Below are 19,462 nucleotides of genomic sequence, written 5' to 3' on the forward strand. Positions count from 1 at the left end.
CAGTCGTCCCTGGTCACACATACTGTAGTTTTGGACTTCGTCACTGGCCTTCCCCCATCAAATGGTAACTCAGTCATCCTCACTATTATTATTACCAATTTTCCAAAGTGGCTCACTTCATTCCCCTCTCCAAGCTTCCTTCCTCCCGGGAGACTGCGGGCCTGCTGGTATCCCATGTTTTGCGGCTGCATGGCATCCCTAGTGACATTGTTTCTGATAGAGGACCCCAGTTTACATCCCAGGTATGGAGAGCCATCGAGCACAGCTCTGGGTATTAATGTTAGCTTTTCGTCTGGATATCAACCCCAGACCAACGGCCAGACCGAGCGGGCCAACCAGGAGTTGGAAACTGCAATACGCTATGTGACTTCGGCTAACCCTTCCCCCTGAAGTGCCCAGCTACACTGGGTGGAATATGCCCACAACGCCTCATCAGGTATGTCTCCCTTTGAATGTATTTGTCATGTGCGCGGAATACAACAGGTGTAGTAGACCTTACAGTGAAATGCTTACTTACAGGCTCTAACCAATAGTGCAAAAAATGTATTAGGTGAACAATAGGAAAGTAAAGAAATGTTAAAAAACAGTAAAAAGACAGGCTATATACAGTAGCAAGGCTATAAAAGTAGCGAGGCTACATACAGACACCAGTTAGTCAGGCTGATTGAGGTAGTATGTAAATGTAGATATGGTTAAAGTGACTATGCATATATGATGAACAGAGAGTAGAGTAGAAGAGGGGTTGGTGGGTGGTGGGTGGCGGGACACAATGCAGATAGCCTGGTTAGCCAATGTGCGGGAGCACTGGTTGGTCAACCCAATTGAGGTATTATGTACATGACTGTTTAGTTAAAGTGACTATGCATATGTGATAAACAGAGAGTAGCAGCAGCGTAAAAATAGGGTTTGGGGGTGGCACACAATGCAAATAGTCCGGGTAGCCATTTGATTACCATTTGATTACCTGTCTTCTTGACCTGCAGTTGATCCCTGCCCAAGAGATCGAAGTAGCGGTGCCCTCAGTCCAGGACCACATGTGCCATTGTCTTCGTTCCTGGATGAGGGCCCGGGCTGCTCTTCTTTGTGCCTCCGCCAGGACCCAATCCCAAGCTAACCGTCGCCATGCTTCAGCCCTAGTCTACACTCCAGGCCAAAAGGTATGGCTTTCATCTAAGGACTTGCCCCTGAAAGTGGTTTCCAAAAAACTAGCTCCCTGATTCATTGCCCCCTTTGCGATGATCGTGTCATAAACCCCTCTGCTGTTCATCTGAAACTCCCAGACTCTCTCAAAATGAACCCCACCTTCCATGTATCCTTAATTAAAACAGTCTGCTCCAGTCCCTTGTCCCCTCCTGCAGCTGCTCCTCCACCCCCTCAGCTCATCGACGACCATCCTGCCTATACCGTCCGGCGGCTTTTGGATGTGCGCCGTCGGGGGCGCGGTTGGCAGCATCTGGTGGACTCGGAGGGATACGGGCCTGAAGAGCGCTGCTGGGTGCCCCGTCGTCACATTCTGGATCCTTCCCTCTTACAGGATTTTCATACCTCACTCCCAGACAAGCTGGGTTGTGCGCCAGGTGGCATCCGTAGAAGGGCGGTACTGTCACATCTGCTCCTGCTACGCCCTCTGGTGTTCATCCGGTGTCTTCTTGACCTGCAGTTACTCCCCCTGTACACTCTCTGTCTCCCTCTCCCGCTCTGTGTGGTTGGAGACAGGTGTGCTGGAGTCAGAGCAGATCCCTACCAGCTGCAACTCATTCCATAATCAAGACCTCTACAAAATACACAGTCCTTCCACTCTGCCAGATTGTAATCTCTGCTCAGTCAGTTCATGATTCTAGACATTTATGATTATTCAAGATCCTGTTACTCTGCTGTGCCTGTTTCCCTGCCTGACATCGTTTATCCTCTCATTGCAGTTTACCGCTCTGTCTCTGGCTCCTGTCTCCCATTCCACATCTCACCACCCAACTACCTTGCTCTGAATTTTACTCACCACAACTACCTTGGATTCCCCTCAGGACCTGTTTACCCTGTTCCACTCAGCTGACTCCTACCTTAGTCTCCACATCTGTTTTTTCTGCAACTCATCTGAGCTTCCCCGGATCTGCACTCCACATCTCCCTGTGTAACAATAAATATTTTTGTTCATTCATCCCTGTTTCCTCATCTGAGTCTGCTCTTGGGTTCCCCTGTGTCGCTTCACTTAACACAGGAAGAAGATCAGACAAGTCCTCCGCATGCTCTCAGCACAGATACTCCCTCTGGACTGGGCAGAGGACACATGCCAATACTGAAGTAAGAGTTATAATTCTACTGCTCACCTGGCCTCTCAATGGCAGGGTCAGGGGTTAGGATAACTTACAACATGAGGTGCTCTAAGATACAGTGTATTCAGACCCCTTCGCTTTTCCACATTTTGTTTCGTAACAGCCTTATTCTAAAATCGATTAGGTAAAACTTTTTCCTAATCAATCTATACACAACACCCCATAATGTTAAAGCAAAAATAGTTTTTTAGACATTTTGCAAATTTAAAGCCACGAAGTCGAAGGAATTCTCCGTAGAGCTCCGAGACAGGATTGTGTCGAGGCATAGGTCTGCGGAAGGGTACCAGAACATTTCTTCAGCATTGAAGGTCCACAAGAACACAGTGGCCTCCATAATCAATAAATGGAAGAGGTTTGGAAACACCAAGAACTCTTCCTATTGCTGGCCGACCGGCCAAACTGAGCAATCGGGGGAGAAGGGCCTTGATCAGGGTGGTGACCAAGACCCCGATGGCCACTCTGACAGAGCCCCAGACTTCCTCTGAGGAGATGGGAGAACCTTCTAGAAGGACAACCATCTCTGCGGCACTCCATCAATCAGGCCTTTATGGTAGAGTGGCCAGACGGAAGCATCTTCTCAGTAAAAGGCACATGACAGCCCACTTGGAGTTTGCCAGCAGGCACCTAAAGGACTCTCAGACCATGAGGAAACAAGATTCTCTGATCTGATGAATCTAAGATTTGAATTATTTGGCCTCAATGCCAAGCACCACGTCTGGAGGAAACCAGACACCGCTCATCACCTGGCCAATACCATCCCTACGGTGAAGCATGATGGGTGCAGCATCATGCTCTGGGGATGTTTTTCAGTGGCAGGGATTCGGAGACTAATACGCACTGAGGGAAAGATGAACGGAGAAAAGTACAGAGATCCTTGATGAAAACTGCCTCCAGAGTGCTCAGGACCTCAGACTGGGGCAAAGGTTCACCTTCCAACAGGACAACGACCCAAAGCACACAGCCAAGACAACGCAGGAGTGGCTTCAGGACAAGTCTCTGAATGTCCTTGAGTGGCCCAGCCAGAACCCACACTTGAACACGATCGAACATCTCTGGAGGGACCTGAAAATAGCTGTGCAGCGACCCTCCCCACCCAATCTGACAGAGCTTGAGAGGATCTGCAGAGAAGAATGGGAGAAACTCCCCAAATACAGGTGTGCCAAGGTTGTAGCGTCAAACACAAGAAGACTCAAGGTTGAAATTGCTGCCAAAGGTGCTTCAACCATGTACTGAATAAAGGGTCTGAATACTTATGTAAATGTAATATTTTTTATATATATTTTTTAATTTCTACAAATCTATTTTTGCCTTGTCATTATGGGGTGTTGTGTGTTGATTGATGAGGAGGAAAAAAACGATGTAATAAATTTTACAATAAGGCTGTAACGTAACAAAATGTAGAAAAAGTAATACTTTCCGAATGCTCTGTACATACCCGACACAGAGGAGTAGGGGAGGGGGACCAGGGCCAGAAAGTGGACAGTTCAAATCTTTATACTACATTATTTTCATACAAAGAATATTTCAAAATATTTTTTTATGTGAAGGGATTCTCTGCCTTTGGGCACAATTATCACAGTAGCATCAGAACATAAAACTCAAGTACCAATTGTTTCGTATTGTAGGTGTTGTGTGTTTGCTTATGAGAACCTAAGTGAGCATATGTGTGTGTCTCCCTTTACAGCCAGCTACATCTTGCAGACAATCTCTCCCCCTCCCATTTTTACTCATTCTACATGGCCCATTCCCCAGGACCCAAATTAGAGAGAATGAAACAGAAGCTGAGCATGTAAAGATGGCCGTTGGGTTTCCCTCCTTCCCAATCTCCTCACCTTACGCTGGCTGAGGGTTTTTATACATTTTATTTAATTATCCCGCGAAGCTCTTTTCACACAGTGCTGGCACTGCCTGCGCCCTACAGTACTCCCACAGTGTGAGCTGTGTAATTTAATAAAGCCTCATTTAAGAGGGGGATTTGATTAAAAAATTAAGCTGCCGTGATCACCCAGCCCCCAGCCTCCATCTCAGGACGAGATCCAATATTTCACATTATGAACATGTTGAGCAGAAATTATCACCCCAGGACAAATTAATGCTTTCCATAGGCTCACACGAGGAGACGGCCCCCACTATGGAGAGGGTTGTATGAGCTAAAGCCATGAGGAGAGAGACAGGAACCATTTCTCTCTTTTCTCAGGTATTCTTTCTTTTCCCCCTGCCATCATGCAAATATTAATTCATAATTCACAATTTCCCACTTTTTCACAGCAGGTGACAGTCTGAGTCTGAATCAAATGGCTCTGATGGATATTTCAGAATTTAACCTCTTTAGTGTGAATGACGACACTAGACTGCAATCTCACATGGAGGAGAAAAATAACTTGAAGCCAACACTGCCGCTGTTTGGCTTCACTTTAGAAAATTGCACAGATCACCTAATTGTTTACACACAGTATAATGGCTCTTTGAAATCCAATCTCCCTAAGCTATCCCACCTGCATAGCAAACTGTACACATGCACATGGACTCACTGATATAGAAAATGTGCAAGCTGTCAATTCCTATCTTGTGAGAGAAAGAGAGAAAAAACTAAAAAGCTAAATGCAATATGTACACTGCAGCTTAAAGTTAAATAACTTCTCACTGCAGGAGAAACATAATCCTCACAATTAATGCTTGAAAATTATAGCCTGGATCTAGTGGCGGTTTTGAACCATACGTTATTGATTTGGAAATGAAAACCTGTACTTTTCAAGGTTAAATCTAGTCCACCCTCATTACCGCTCTGTCCTTGAGAGGCCCAGCATTAGGGCTGCTGCGAGGAGCAGTGAAGGCTCCTTTAATGACGTGAATTTAATGGGATTTAATGTAGCTAGGGGCAATGGAGCAGCAGAGATATGGTTTTAACAAAGAGCTGGGGACCAAGGGTACAGCCCAGAGAGCAGCCATTTTCCATCCTTTTTATTTAATTCACATTTGGCCAGGCGGGATAAAAGCACATCTTAGTAGTAAGTGGGTCCCAGGAGTCAGCAGTTACTCTTTGCACTCAAGTCAGGGCTGCAAAGGACCCCAGATTTTCCAGCCCACCATTCTACACCGTGAGACCTAATATAACATGATATTGTTTAGAATAGAATTAAAAATCTACTCCTCATTTCTCACCTTTCAACCTCATCTGAATACCACTAGAGATACCAACTGACTGTCTGGCTCTCAGCAGCAAACAACACAAATGGAAACACAGTTATAAACAGATAATATGGACATACAGTATAATATTAACCACAAACATACTCAACAGGCAGACTCTGTAAACACTCCTGCTGTTAGATATGATTATGAAGAAAAATATAGTACCTGAACTTGACCTCTAATATGCCCACTGATCTGCACAGAGCCAGCCTCTCCTATCCGATGCAATGCAACATAAGTGGGTGAGAGAGGTCTATTCTGTCTCCTCTCCTCTACCTCAGCACAACATGGATGGATTGGGTTATTGCCTCAAATCTGGGCCCTCTGGCCAGGGGGTGTTCTGGTGCCTCAGGCTCCCTCACACAAAAGGATCCAGGACAAGCGGCGGTCCAAACAGTTGTCAAGTTTGAAACCTGGTTCCATTATTAATTGTGTGTAGCTTGCACAAACGTTGAACCCCATTTGCTCCGTGGAGCTGAGCGCTGCAGCCGTGAGGTCACGGCTCAGATGGCTGTGCCTTCAGCTTTCCTATGCTTGATGCGAACAATGTGTGCTTTCTGCAAATAACATTAAACAGCCCGCTCGTACAGTAATGCCCCATAAATATGACTAAATCTTGAAAAGCAAAAATAATGACTTTCATTCCTTGTTCCGAACCCCTTGCAAGGAATAGAATATATATATTTTTTTATTTTCTGTTCTCTTCCTTGTCTACAAATCAGCTTCCACTTGAGTGTGGGGGAACGGGAGGATGTTAATGCACAAACAGAGAGGGAGAGTTGATTATAGCTGTCAATGCAGTGATATACCTCATATGTGTTATCAGTAACAGCTCTTAATAATCATAGTAGGGCTACAACCAGCCCATTACTGGTCATTGGTTTTTCCCCTTCTCTGGCACTGGGATCAGTATGAAAATGAATTACTGTTCCATCTCTCACTTCTTCCATTCGCTCTCAGCGGCAAGCACCTGAGATTAGTGTTTTTCTCCCTGTTTATGTTGAATTATACCTCTCTGCATTTTAAATGCTGAATCACACTGCTGATGCATCACTTTATGTGTATTTTATGAATCTTAGCGGGACTTCATCTAAACTACTTGTAAAAAGAAGTATCTCAGAAAAGGTCAAAGACGGGCTACATAATTAAAGACATATACCTAGCATAGCCGTGTGTACGTGGATGGCCTAATTAATGTACAGGCATGACTCTCAGATTCACTGATCCCTGCCAAGTTCAGCATGTGTGGACGCAATGCTCCAGATGAGGGTACGTGGTAATGAGGGAGGGGGTAGAAGCAGTTCTGCTTGCCCTCACCTCTGTCTTCAAAGATTTGGGGAAGATTCAAGGAGAGATGTACAAATTGGGGAATCGCCGAGAGGTCAAGTGTCACGGGTCACACTAACAATCCACAATGCACACAGACCTAGCAAAGAATGCTAAACCTGATAGTGAGCCCTCGTAAGCATGCTGCCCACATTAAAGTGATTCACTGGCCAGATGATGTAATTAAACTGTTGCTTAGCACTTCTCCCTTTTATGTCCCTCTGCCTGTTGACTTGAATTAAGGCAAAATGGTAAACATCCCACTAAATATGTCAGTTAAGAACAGCCACGGCCATGTTTAATACAGATCGTCTTTTACTGTGTGTGTGATCATGGCGCCTTTTCATAAAGGTTGACATTTCATGATAACTCTGTTTCTACTTACATTGTTTCATAACTGATGGGTCATATGGGTGGGTATCGGGGAAGTAAATGTCACCATTAATTAACACTGAAGACACAGTACTGGAAGAAAACATGAAATCTAATGGATGAAAGTGAATCATGAAGGGAAAAAAAGAAAGAAAAACTTGACTTTGCAGATAATGAGAATGGAAAAGGAGGAAACTGAAGCTTTTTCTTTTTACAAAGGATAATGTTTTAATTCTAACGCCTCTTGTCCGTGACCTATGTAACCCTCTTTTTTTCCAGAGACAAGTCATCTTTAATTACGGAAGGAATTAGGAAACCTTGTCAATCCTAGCTAATTTTTCATAATTACTAAAGGACTGTGATGGCAATAAAACAAGCTGCATTGTTCGCACATCTGCGTTTTCCATTTAATCCTTGACTTTCATTGGAGCTGTCTGTAATCCCTCAAACATGACTAATGGGAAACATTAAGTACAAGTTTTGGAACAAGTGGTTTTAATTAAAAGGGCTGGCTCACAGAGGGCTTTGGATTGAGGGAGTTGTTTTTATCATTCTTCAGAGAAGTCAGCATATGTTTTCCCTTTTGTTATTAGTTGTGAACACACAGCTCTCACAAAGGTGTTGCACATTTTCACAGGAAAGGCAGAGGAAACTTAAAAATTAGATGTATGTGTTCATTCAAACCACATTTTTTCCGATAACTTCTTTTAAGGGCTCCACAGTAAGTAAACATGGCAGAATGAATAAAAGGAGGCCAAATGACAGTTATTAGCGCAAGATAATGAAGATAGAACACAGAAGACAAACAATAGTGTTTAGGATATTGGATTTCCTGTGGGCTTAACAAAAGAGATGGTAAAAACACGCAGAGTGGCATATGAAAGCATCTTCAGGAGACCGCAGAAAGACCTACTTTACCACTTCCGACAGACAGAGAGGAGTGAGGGAATCTCTCCACTGGAAACATTCATGACCTTGTGCTGCCAGCAGTCTGTTCCGCCCTCATGGAGTGAACTCAAGTTTATAGGACTTAATGAACAGCACTCACAGACCTATTTTTGATATGTCTGTGACACCACGACCCTGCAACTTTAAAGCATATTACATATGGGTATAATCACTCTAACAGAACCAGTCAACATGAGAGCACACTGTGCTTTGGTTGGAGGTAGGCCTATTTGGGGGAACAATGGATTTATGTATGCAGATTGTTGCTCCTCTCTCTACCCTCTCTCATGAAGAAACTTGCATGAGTGTTTGATAACTGGGGATGAACTATTTACTACCATGGCACTATCACATCAAGATGCCTATGTATTTCATGCAAATTGTATGTCCATCTGTCTTACAAAGAACACTAACAATGCTGGACTTGTGGCCCAGCTTTCTAACTCATGAAACTGGCAACAAATATTATTGTAACGCAGCCTGGTCTCATAGACTAGATGTAATATAGTAAACATAAATCTGGGACACTCAAATTAGTATGATATGTTACGTTTGGTATAATTACATAAGACAGAAGGTAGGTAGGGTGGGTAGTTGGGGTGAGGTGGGGGCAGGTGGGCATATAACGCAAATGTTTATCAATCCGACGGTTATGTGTTAGAATCTCATCACGGACAACTTTAGCATTTTAACTAATTAGCAACTTTGCAACTACTAACAAATATTTTGCTTCTTTGCTACTACTTAGCATGTTGGCTAACCCTTCCCCTAACCCTAACCTTAACCTTTTAACCTTAGCCCTAACCCTAACTCCTAGCCTTGCTAACATTAGCCACCTTGCTACAGTTAGCATTACCCACCCAGCCACCTAGCTAACGTTAGCCACAACAAATTGGAATTCGTAACATATCATAAAGTTTGCATATTTGTGACATATTGTATGAATTGCAATTCCTAACATATCATACATATTGTTATTTGTAAAATATCATAAGAAATGGAGGATGGACATCCACAAATGAATACATACAATACGAAACTAATACATCTCATACTAATTGGAGTGTATCGGATTTGCATGTACAGTGTCTTGCGAAAGTATTTGGCCCCCTTGAACTTTGCGGCCTTTTGCCACATTTCAGGCTTCAAACATAAAGATATAAAACTGTATTTTTTGTGAAGAATCAACAACAAGTGGGACACAATCATGAAGTGGAACGACATTTATTGGATGTCCAATGTCCAAACCATTCCATTGTAGATTTTGCTTTATGTTTTGGATCATTGTCTTGTTGGAAGACAAATCTCAGTCCCAGTCTCAGGTCTTTTGCAGACTCCATCAGGTTTTCTTCCAGAATGGTCCTGTATTTGGCTCCATCCATCTTCCCATCAATTTTAACCATCTTCCCTGTCACTGCTGAAGAAAAGCAGGCCCAAACCATGATGCTGCCACCACCATGTTTGACAGTGGGGATGGTGTGTTCAGCTGTGTTGCTTTTACGCCAAACATAACGTTTTGCATTGTTGCCAAAAAGTTGAATTTTGGTTTAATCTGACCAGAGCACCTTCTTCCACATGTTTGGTGTGTCTCCCAGGTGGCTTGTGGCAAACTTTAAACGACACTTTTTATGGATATCTTTAAGAAATGGCTTTCTTCTTGCCACTCTTCCATAAAGGCCAGATTTGTGCAATATACGACTGATTGTTGTCCTATGGACAGAGTCTCCCACCTCAGCTGTAGATCTCTGCAGTTCATCCAGAGTGATCATGGGCCTCTTGGCTGCATCTCTGATCAGTCTTCTCCTTGTATGAGCTGAAAGTTTAGAGGGACGGCCAGGTCTTGGTAGATTTGCAGTGGTCTGATACTCCTTCCATTTCAATATTATCGCTTGCACAGTGCTCCTTGGGATGTTTAAAGCTTGGGAAATCTTTTTGTATCCAAATCCGGCTTTAAACTTCTTCACAACAGTATCTCGGACCTGCCTGGTGTGTTCCTTGTTCTTCATGATGCTCTCTGCGCTTTTAACGGACCTCTGAGACTATCACAGTGCAGGTGCATTTATACGGAGACTTGATTACACACAGGTGGATTGTATTTATCATCATTAGTCATTTAGGTCAACATTGGATCATTCAGAGATCCTTATTGAACTTCTGGAGAGAGTTTGCTGCACTGAAAGTAAAGGGGCTGAATAATTTTGCACACCCAATTTTTCAGTTTTTGATTTGTTAAAAAAGTTTGAAATATCCAATAAATGTTGTTCCACTTCATGATTGTGTCCCACTTGTTGTTGATTCTTCACAAAAAAATACAGTTTTATATCTTTATGTTTGAAGCCTGAAATGTGGCAAAAGGTCGCAAAGTTCAAGGGGGCCGAATACTTTCGCAAGGCACTGTACTATGTTATGTCAACCCCTGAGTCCAGGTTGTGTAACAAATTATGCACAGAATGTTCACCAGGATTTTAATCCTAGACTGAGTTTGGCTAGAGTTGACTGAGAGATATCACACCCAGGAATGGACACAGACACTCCACTAGGCCTACCAAGATGTTTTGCTTCCTTTCATGAGACATATACTGCAACTTGTCTTAGGTGAATATATTTACCAGCCTGTGGTTATAACCACAACAATGTAACATTAATATATGCATTAGCCTACTTGTGAATGATAAGTAGCCCCTCATAATTAATAGTTTTAGCAAACACAATGCAGCAGAAAATACTGTATTTTTTTCTGAAAATACAGTCTACATACCGTTTAATGAATGTCTAACATGTCTTTGTCATGGTTAACAAATGTAATGGTTAATAAATGTAGAGAGCTATCTAGCCTACTTTCATCACCATGTTGTTACTGAATGATAGCGAACCAGCGGCTCTTTTTGACCGGCCCTTTTTGGTGAACGTCGGGAACCGAATCGCATCTGTGCAAGAGCATTCATTTGGCCCCCTGATTTGCATAGCCAACAACTGCTTTTTGAGCTCCAGAGTCAGACAGATGAAATAATACAAATAATTCTCTGAAGATTGCAAATCCTCACTGCAGGAACAATAGATAGTGAGGAGCGAGCCTTTTTTTTGTTCACACACATTTTTACAGTACATTCATTTTTTTCGATTTTTATTTTTTTATGTCATCTAATAATTTGGTCAGGTAAAAAAAATATTTGAACTCACAAGTCACGATTTGACATAAAGACAGGCAATTGTAAACTTTAAATAATTACTGAACGAAGAGCCGTTTGGGAGCTAAATGAATGTCTCTTTTCGCTGAACGGAGCCAAATGAGCGAGTTCACTGAAAAGACTCGAATGCCCATCACTACTGAATTCATTTTATTGCCGTCAGGTGATTGCAGCGCAAGGCAATGCCTAAGCGCGGGAAAAATGAAAAGGAAGGTGCGTGCGCGCGCACCTTGGATGTTGGATGGATGTTGTGGAGCTAAAGAGAATCGTTGAGTCATGTGTTAATTATCGATAGATTGCACGATGCCTCTGTCGTTAAAATGTTAGATAGGCCTGATGTTAAGAATGATCAAGGGAGAAACCAGGTAAGAAGGTTTTCCAAATGTGGTTGATTATACTCTGATAGAAGCGCTTGACCTGGCAATACATTCTCAGGTTTAATTTCAATCAAATATTTTTGGGGAATTCACTTGTAAGGAGATCCATTATTGAACATGCATTAGGCCACACTTCTGTATTTTCGCCCATGTGCACAGCAGTTTACATTGGTAGGTTTACTGGATTAGAGTGAGACAGGCAGCAGGTAGGTTAATCTAAATAATACATATATTCTGTCCTCTCAGAAGCCCTCATTCAAATGTTTAGAGCACCAAAACACTCCAGGCTCCAACCCTATCCCGGGTTTAATCAGGAGGTACAGCTCTGATCTTGCCAGCAGAGGGCCTTTCCCTCATTCTCCCACTGCTGGCGTTGTTCCTTGTGTTATTTGGTTATATTCTGTTCATCACAATGCATTACATCTGCCCCTCCTCTCCCTGCCTCCTCTCCTCTCTCAGCACAGTGGTGATGGCGAACAGGGCCAGGGACCCAGTACTCTCCATCCTCCGTCCATCTGTACTCATCTGGAAAAGCCATCGGGCCAAGCAGGTTTTGGGGGTGATTGGAGGCTCTGTCGGAACCGGCTCCCGGACTTGGCGTGTCTGTGACAGCCCCTCTCCCGGTGAGCTAGCCGCTATGATGAATGGCCACCTTTTCATTTTTATTGCCTCACTAAATCATATGCCTGCCATGCTTTTATAACCCATTTTTGCTGCTTTTTTATTTCACCCCCCTTTTTGGAATAAAACTACAAAGACTGTACTTTCATTTTTTTCTAATGGGGAACATGCTGGTCTCGAGGTATTTCTGCATGGGGTTGGTATTCAGATGGGGGGATGGGTTCTTATCAGTACAGGCAGGTTCACTTAGACAAACATCTCAACCTTTAGCTGGACAGACCACTGAAATCCTAACATCACGCCCCATTGAAATTTGTCTTCAGAATGCATCAACATAGCTGCCATTTGAACCAGTCATACCTGGCCTGCTGCATGGCCCCTCTCTCTGCTATGGGGTAATAAGTACAGGAATAACTCCATTGTAATTCAAGAATAACATTAATTATTTAGGCTAGTGCAGGTCAGACCGGGCATTGCTCAGGGAACAGAGGTCAAAGTGGCAGTGACATGCAGACAGTGACGAGTGAAAGTTGTGGAGTGGGTTAGAGGGGGGCAACATGAGTGATTGGGGCTGGGGGACAGTTGTATTTTTTTCCCCTAGCTGTAATGAATGGCCAGGGAATGTCACAGTGCTTATGAATACCGAAGTCCCTACCTCAGTACCTGCACCTGCTCCCATCTCTCATATAGTCCAGTTATTCTGCTCCTATTAGAGGGCTTCAGCAGGAATGTTGCTGTGTGCAAAGAAATATAATATTAGCCCTTGCATGGTTTAAAAATATGGTAGAAATTAATGTCTAAATGTTTTACATTTCAAATTCAGTAATTCTGAACGTATTATATGGCTGATGTGTTTGTCTATCTTGCCGGTCCTTTCAATTCTCACCTGGTCACAGTCCAGACACAGATTTGACTGTAACAGCCACTCCCTATAGGTTAGTGTAAATCCCTTCACTGTTTCGGGGGGGTTCTAGTAGCTAAGGCCAGCTGGAGAGAGAGAGACCTCATTGATTTAGAGTCCTCTGACCCTGCCTCACCCAGGAGACGTAGGTACACTTTCCAGCCAAGTGCCCTGCTGTGGCTGTGCGTGTGTGTTTATTGTACATCTTAGCCAGCCATCCAAGTAAATGATTCAGATCAAAAGTTGATTTAATTTGACTCACCCTGACAAGGAAATTAGAAATGCACTGCTAAAAGTTTCCGACTCCCACTCACTTAGAGGTGCCGGTGCCATTATTTATTTATGTTAGCTTAATAGTCCAACCTGCATTACTCTTCAACAGTGTGACTGACTGTGCAGAGTTGTGACAAAGACCAAATATGCTGCTCTCCACACTTTACCCTCCTTAATCACAGGCCTGAGATGTTGCTGCCTATCGTCAATCAGACCTCTCACCAGATAGATGGATAGGCAGAACTATCTCCAACACACCTGTAGAGAGTAAATTCACAGATTTTGACAAGAGTTTCACCTCATAGATCAGCACAGTCCGCAATACCTAATTCTCTCTAATATAACGGGAGTATGTTGAACAAGGATCCTAAGTCACTTTGGTCTTCACGTAAAGACGCTTTCTCTTAGACATAGTTCTCTGTTCTGTATAAAGCCTCAAAACCAAAAGTGTGTGAGACAGTGAGTGTCAGTGTGATTCAGCTTTAGATTCAGCCTGTGTCTGTGGCCTCTGTATAGAGCTGAGTCTTGACTGATACTCTGTACTCTGTCTCTCCCTGCTGGTCAGAGTGAGGATCAGCCTTTTTTAGTCTCCTGCGCTCCATTGGACCATAACGTTGAGTTCCAATAAAAAATCTTAAACTGCATTCATTCTCTTTATAGTAAAACATTTCTGTTTGTGACATTGGGTTGTTGTGATGGATCCAAACAAATGTAGCTTCTATCCAGGCCTACTATAGATAACATCCCACTGTGTACACACACTTGTTGAACAAACGTTGTTTACACGTCATTTCAATGAAATTACCAACGTGGAGTAGACGATGCCCAGTGGGATTACACACACATACATACAGTGCATTCAGAAAGTATTCAGACCCCTTGACTTTTTCCAAAAATTTTAAAGTTCCAGCCTTATTATAAAATTGATTCAATTGTTTTTCCCCCTCAAACTACACACAATACCACATAATGACAAATCAAAAACACATTTTTATACATTTTTGCAAATGTATAAAAAATAAAATAAAATATTACATTTACATAAATATTCAGACCCTTTACTCAGTGCATGGTTGAAGCACCTTTAGCAGCGATTACAGCCTCGTCTTCTTGGATATGACGCTACAAGCTTGGCACACCTGTATTTGGGGAGTGTCTCCCATTCTTCTCAGCAGATCCACTCAAGCTCTGTCAGGTTGGATGGGGAGCTTTGCTGCACAGCTATTTTCAGGTCTCTCCAGAGATGTTCGGTCTTTCCAGAGATGTTCGGCTCCGAGCTCTGGCTGGGCCACTCAATGACATTCAGAAACTTGTCCCGAAGCCGATCCTGCGTTGTCTTGGCTGTGTGCTTAGGGTCGTTGTCCTGTTGGAAGGTGAACCTTCGCCCCAGTCTGAGATCATGAGCACTCTGGAGCAGGTTTTCACTAAGGATCTCTCTGTATTTTGCTTTGTTCATCTGTCCCTCGATCCTGACGAGTCTCCAAGTCCCTTCCGCTGAAAAACATCCCCACAGCATGATGCTGCCACCACTATGCTTCACTGTAGGGATGGTGCCAGGTTTCCTCCAGACTTGACGCTTGGCATTCCAGACAAAGAGTTCAATCTTGGTTTCTTCAGACCAGAGAATCTTGTTTCTCATGGTCTGAGAGTCCTTAGGTGCCTTTTGGCAAACTGTCATGTATGTGCCTTTTGCTGAGGAGTGGCTTCCGTCTGGCCTCTCTACCATAAAGGCCTGATTGGTGGGGTGCTGCAGAGGTGGTTGTCCTTCTGGAAGGTTCTCCCATCTCCACAGAGGAACTCTGGAGCTCTGTCAGAGTGACCATCGGCTTCTTGGTCACCTCCCTGACCAGGGCTCTTCTCCTCCGACTGCTCCGTTGGCTGGGCAGCTAGCTCTAGGAAGAGTCTAGGTGGTTCCAAACTTCTTCCATTTTAAGAATGATGGAGGCCACTGTGTTCTTGGGGACCTTCCATGCTGCAGATATTTTTTTGTTAACCTTCCCGAGATCTGTGCCTCGACATAATCCTGCCTCGGAGCTCTAAGGACAGTTCCTTCGACCTCATGGCTTGGTTGTCACGGCTGTTTGAAGGAGAGGACCAAGGTGCAACATGGTGAGCGTACATTATCTTTTAATGATCAAAATGATGCCGACAAAACAATAAACAATACAAAAACAAACCGTAAAGCTCAAAGGCAAAGTGCCATAAAGAAAGTAAACTTCACACCAAGACAGGTGGGGAAAAAAGGCACCTAAGTATGGTTCCCAATCAGAAGACAACGATAGACAGCTGTCCCTGATTGAGAACCATACCCAGCCAAAACATAGAGATAAAATCATAGAAACACAACACATAGAAATGCCCACCCCAACTCATGCCCTGACCAAACCAAAATAGAGACATAAAAAGGATCTCCAAGGTCAGGGCATGACATTGGTTTTTGCTCTGACATGCATTGTCAACTGTGGAACCTTATCGAGCCAGGTGTGTGCCTTTCCAAATGTCCTAATCAATTGAATTTACCACAGGTGGACTCCAATCAAGTTGTAGAATAAGGCTGTAACTTAACAAAATGTGGAACAAGTCAAGGGGTCTGAATAATTCCCGAATTAACTGTGTGTGTATATATATATATATATATATATATATATATATATATATATATATATATACATACATACATACATACATACATACATACATACATACATACATACAGTGCCTTGCGAAAGTAATCGGCCCCCTTGAACTTTGCGACCTTTTGCCACATTTCAGGCTTCAAACATAAAGATATAAAACTTTATTTTTTTGTGAAGAATCAACAACAAGTGGGACACAATTATGAAGTGGAACGACATTTATTGGATATTTCAAACTTTTTTAACAAATCAAAAACTGAAAAATTGGGCGTGCAAAATTATTCAGCCCCTTTACTTTCAGTGCAGCAAACTCTCTCCAGAAGTTCAGTGAGGATCTCTGAATGATCCAATGTTGACCTAAATGACTAATGATGATAAATACAATCCAACTGTGTGTAATCAAGTCTCCGTATAAATGCACCTGCACTGTGATAGTCTCAGAGGTCCGTTAAAAGAGCAGAGAGCATCATGAAGAACAAGGAACACACCAGGCAGGTCCGAGATACTGTTGTGAAGAAGTTTAAAGCCGGATTTGGATACAAAAATATTTCCCAAGCTTTAAACATCCCAAGGAGCACTGTGCAAGCGATAATATTGAAATGGAAGGAGTATCAGACCACTGCAAATCTACCAAGACCTGGCCGTCCCTCTAAACTTTCAGCTCATACAAGGAGAAGACTGATCAGAGATGCAGCCAAGAGGCCCATGATCACTCTGGATGAACTGCAGAGATCTACAGCTGAGGTGGGAGACTCTGTCCATAGGACAACAATCAGTCGTATATTGCACAAATCTGGCCTTTATGGAAGAGTGGCAAGAAGAAAGCCATTTCTTAAAGATATCCATAAAAAGTATTGTTTAAAGTTTGCCACAAGCCACCTGGGAGACACACCAAACATGTGGAAGAAGGTGCTCTGGTCAGATGAAACCAAAATTGAACTTTTTGGCAACAATGCAAAACGTTTTGTTTGGCGTAAAAGCAACACAGCTGAACACACCATCCCCACTGTCAAACATGGTGGTGGCAGCATCATGGTTTGGGCCTGCTTTTCTTCAGCAGTGACAGGGAAGATGGTTAAAATTGATGGGAAGATGGATGGAGCCAAATACAGGACCATTCTGCAAAAGACCTGAGACTGGGATGGAGATTTGTCTTCCAATAAGACAATGATCCAAAACATAAAGCAAAATCTACAATGGAATGGTTCAAAAATAAACATATCCAGGTGTTAGAATGGCCAAGTCAAAGTCCAGACCTGAATCCAATCGAGAATCTGTGGAAAGAACTGAAAACTGCTGTTCACAAATGCTCTCCATCCATCCTCACTGAGCTCGAGCTGTTTTGCAAGGAGGAATGGGAAAAAATGTCAGTCTCTCGATGTGCAAAACTGATAGAGACATACCCCAAGCGACTTACAGCTGTAATCGCAGCAAAAGGTGGCGCTACAAAGTTTTAACTTAAGGGGGCTGAATAATTTTGCACGCCCAATTTTTCAGTTTTTGATTTGTTAAAAAAGTTTGAAATTTCAAATAATTGTCGTTCCACTTCATGATTGTGTCCCACTTGTTGTTGATTCTTCACAAAAAAATACAGTTTTATATCTTTATGTTTGAAGCCTGAAATGTGGCAAAAGGTCGCAAAGTTCAAGGGGGCCGAATACTTTCGCAAGGCACTGTACATACATACATACATACATACATACATACATACATACATACATACATACATACATACACTACATGACCAAAAGTATATGGGCATCTGCTCGTCGAACATCTCAATCCGAAATCATGGGCATTAATATGGAATTGGTCCCCCCGTTGCTGCTATAACAGCCTCCACTCCTCTGGGAAGGCTTTCCACTAGGTGTTGGAACATTTCTGCTGGGATTGTCTTCCATTCAGCCACAAGAGCATTAGTGAGGTCGGGCACTGATGTTGGGCAGTTAGGCCTGGCTCGCAGTTGGCATTCCAATTCATTCCAAGGTGTTAAATGGGGTTTAGGTCAGAGCTCTCTGCAGGCCGGTCAAGATCTTCCACACCGATCTTGACAAACCATTTCTGTATGGACCTCGCTTTTTGCACGGGAGCATTGTCATGCTTTTTGCACGGGAGCATTGTCATGCTGAAACAGGAAAGGAGCTTCCCCAAACTGTTGCCACAAAATTTGAAGCACAGAATTGTCTAGAATACAATTGTATGCTGTCGTGTTAAAATTTCCCTTCACTGGAACTAAGAGGCCTAGCCCGAACCATGCGTTTTACCGGCATCTTCCAAACCCAGATTTGTCCATCGAACAGCCACATTTTCTACATTTCTACAATGTAGAAAATAGTACAAATAAAATAAAACCCTCTCTACTATTATTCTAACATTTCACATTCTTAAAATAAAGTGGTGATCCTAACTGACCGAAGACGGGACATTTTTACTTGGATTAAATGTCAGAAATTGTGAAAAACTGAGTTTAAATGTATTTGGCCACAGTGTATGTAAACTTCCGACTGTATATATACAGTATAGTTGAAGTTAGAAGTTTACATACACCTTAGCCAAATACATTGAAACTCAGTTTTTCACAACTCATGACATTTAATCCTAGTAAAAATGTCCTGTCTTAGGTCAGTTAGGATCACCACTTTATTTTAAGAATGTGAAATGTCAGAATAATAGTAGAGGGAATTATTTATTTCAGCTTTTATTTCTTTCATCACATTCCCAGTGGGTCAGAAGTTTACATACACTCAATTAGTATTTGGTAGCATTGCCTTTAAATTGTTTAACTTGGGTCAAACATTTCGGGTAGCCTTCCACAAACTTCCCACAATAAGTTGGATGAATTCTGGCCCGTTCCTCCTGACAGAGCTGGTGTAACTGAGTCAGATGTGTAGGCCTCCTTGCTCGCACATGCTTTTTCAGTTCTGCCCACACATTTTCTATAGGATTGAGGTCAGGGCTTTGTGATGGCCACTCCAATACCTTGACTTTGTTGTCCTTAAGCCATTTTCCACAACTTTGGAAGCATGCTTGGAGTCATTGTCCATTTGGAAGACCCATTTGCGACCAAGCTTTAACTTCCTGACTGATGTCTTGAGATGTTGCTTCAATATATCCACATAATTTTTCTCCTCATGATGCCATCTGTTTTGTGAAGTGCACCAGTCCCTCCTGCAGCAAAGCACCCCCACAACATGATGCTGCCACCCCCGTGCTTCACGGTTGGGATGGTGTTCTTCGGCTTGCAAGCCTCCCCCTTTTTCCTCCAAACAGAACGATGGTCATTATGGCCAAACAGTTC

The sequence above is a fragment of the Oncorhynchus mykiss genome, chromosome 6 (genome assembly GCF_057628025.1).
Source record: "Oncorhynchus mykiss isolate SJ-2025 chromosome 6, ASM5762802v1, whole genome shotgun sequence".
NCBI lineage: Eukaryota > Metazoa > Chordata > Actinopteri > Salmoniformes > Salmonidae > Oncorhynchus > Oncorhynchus mykiss.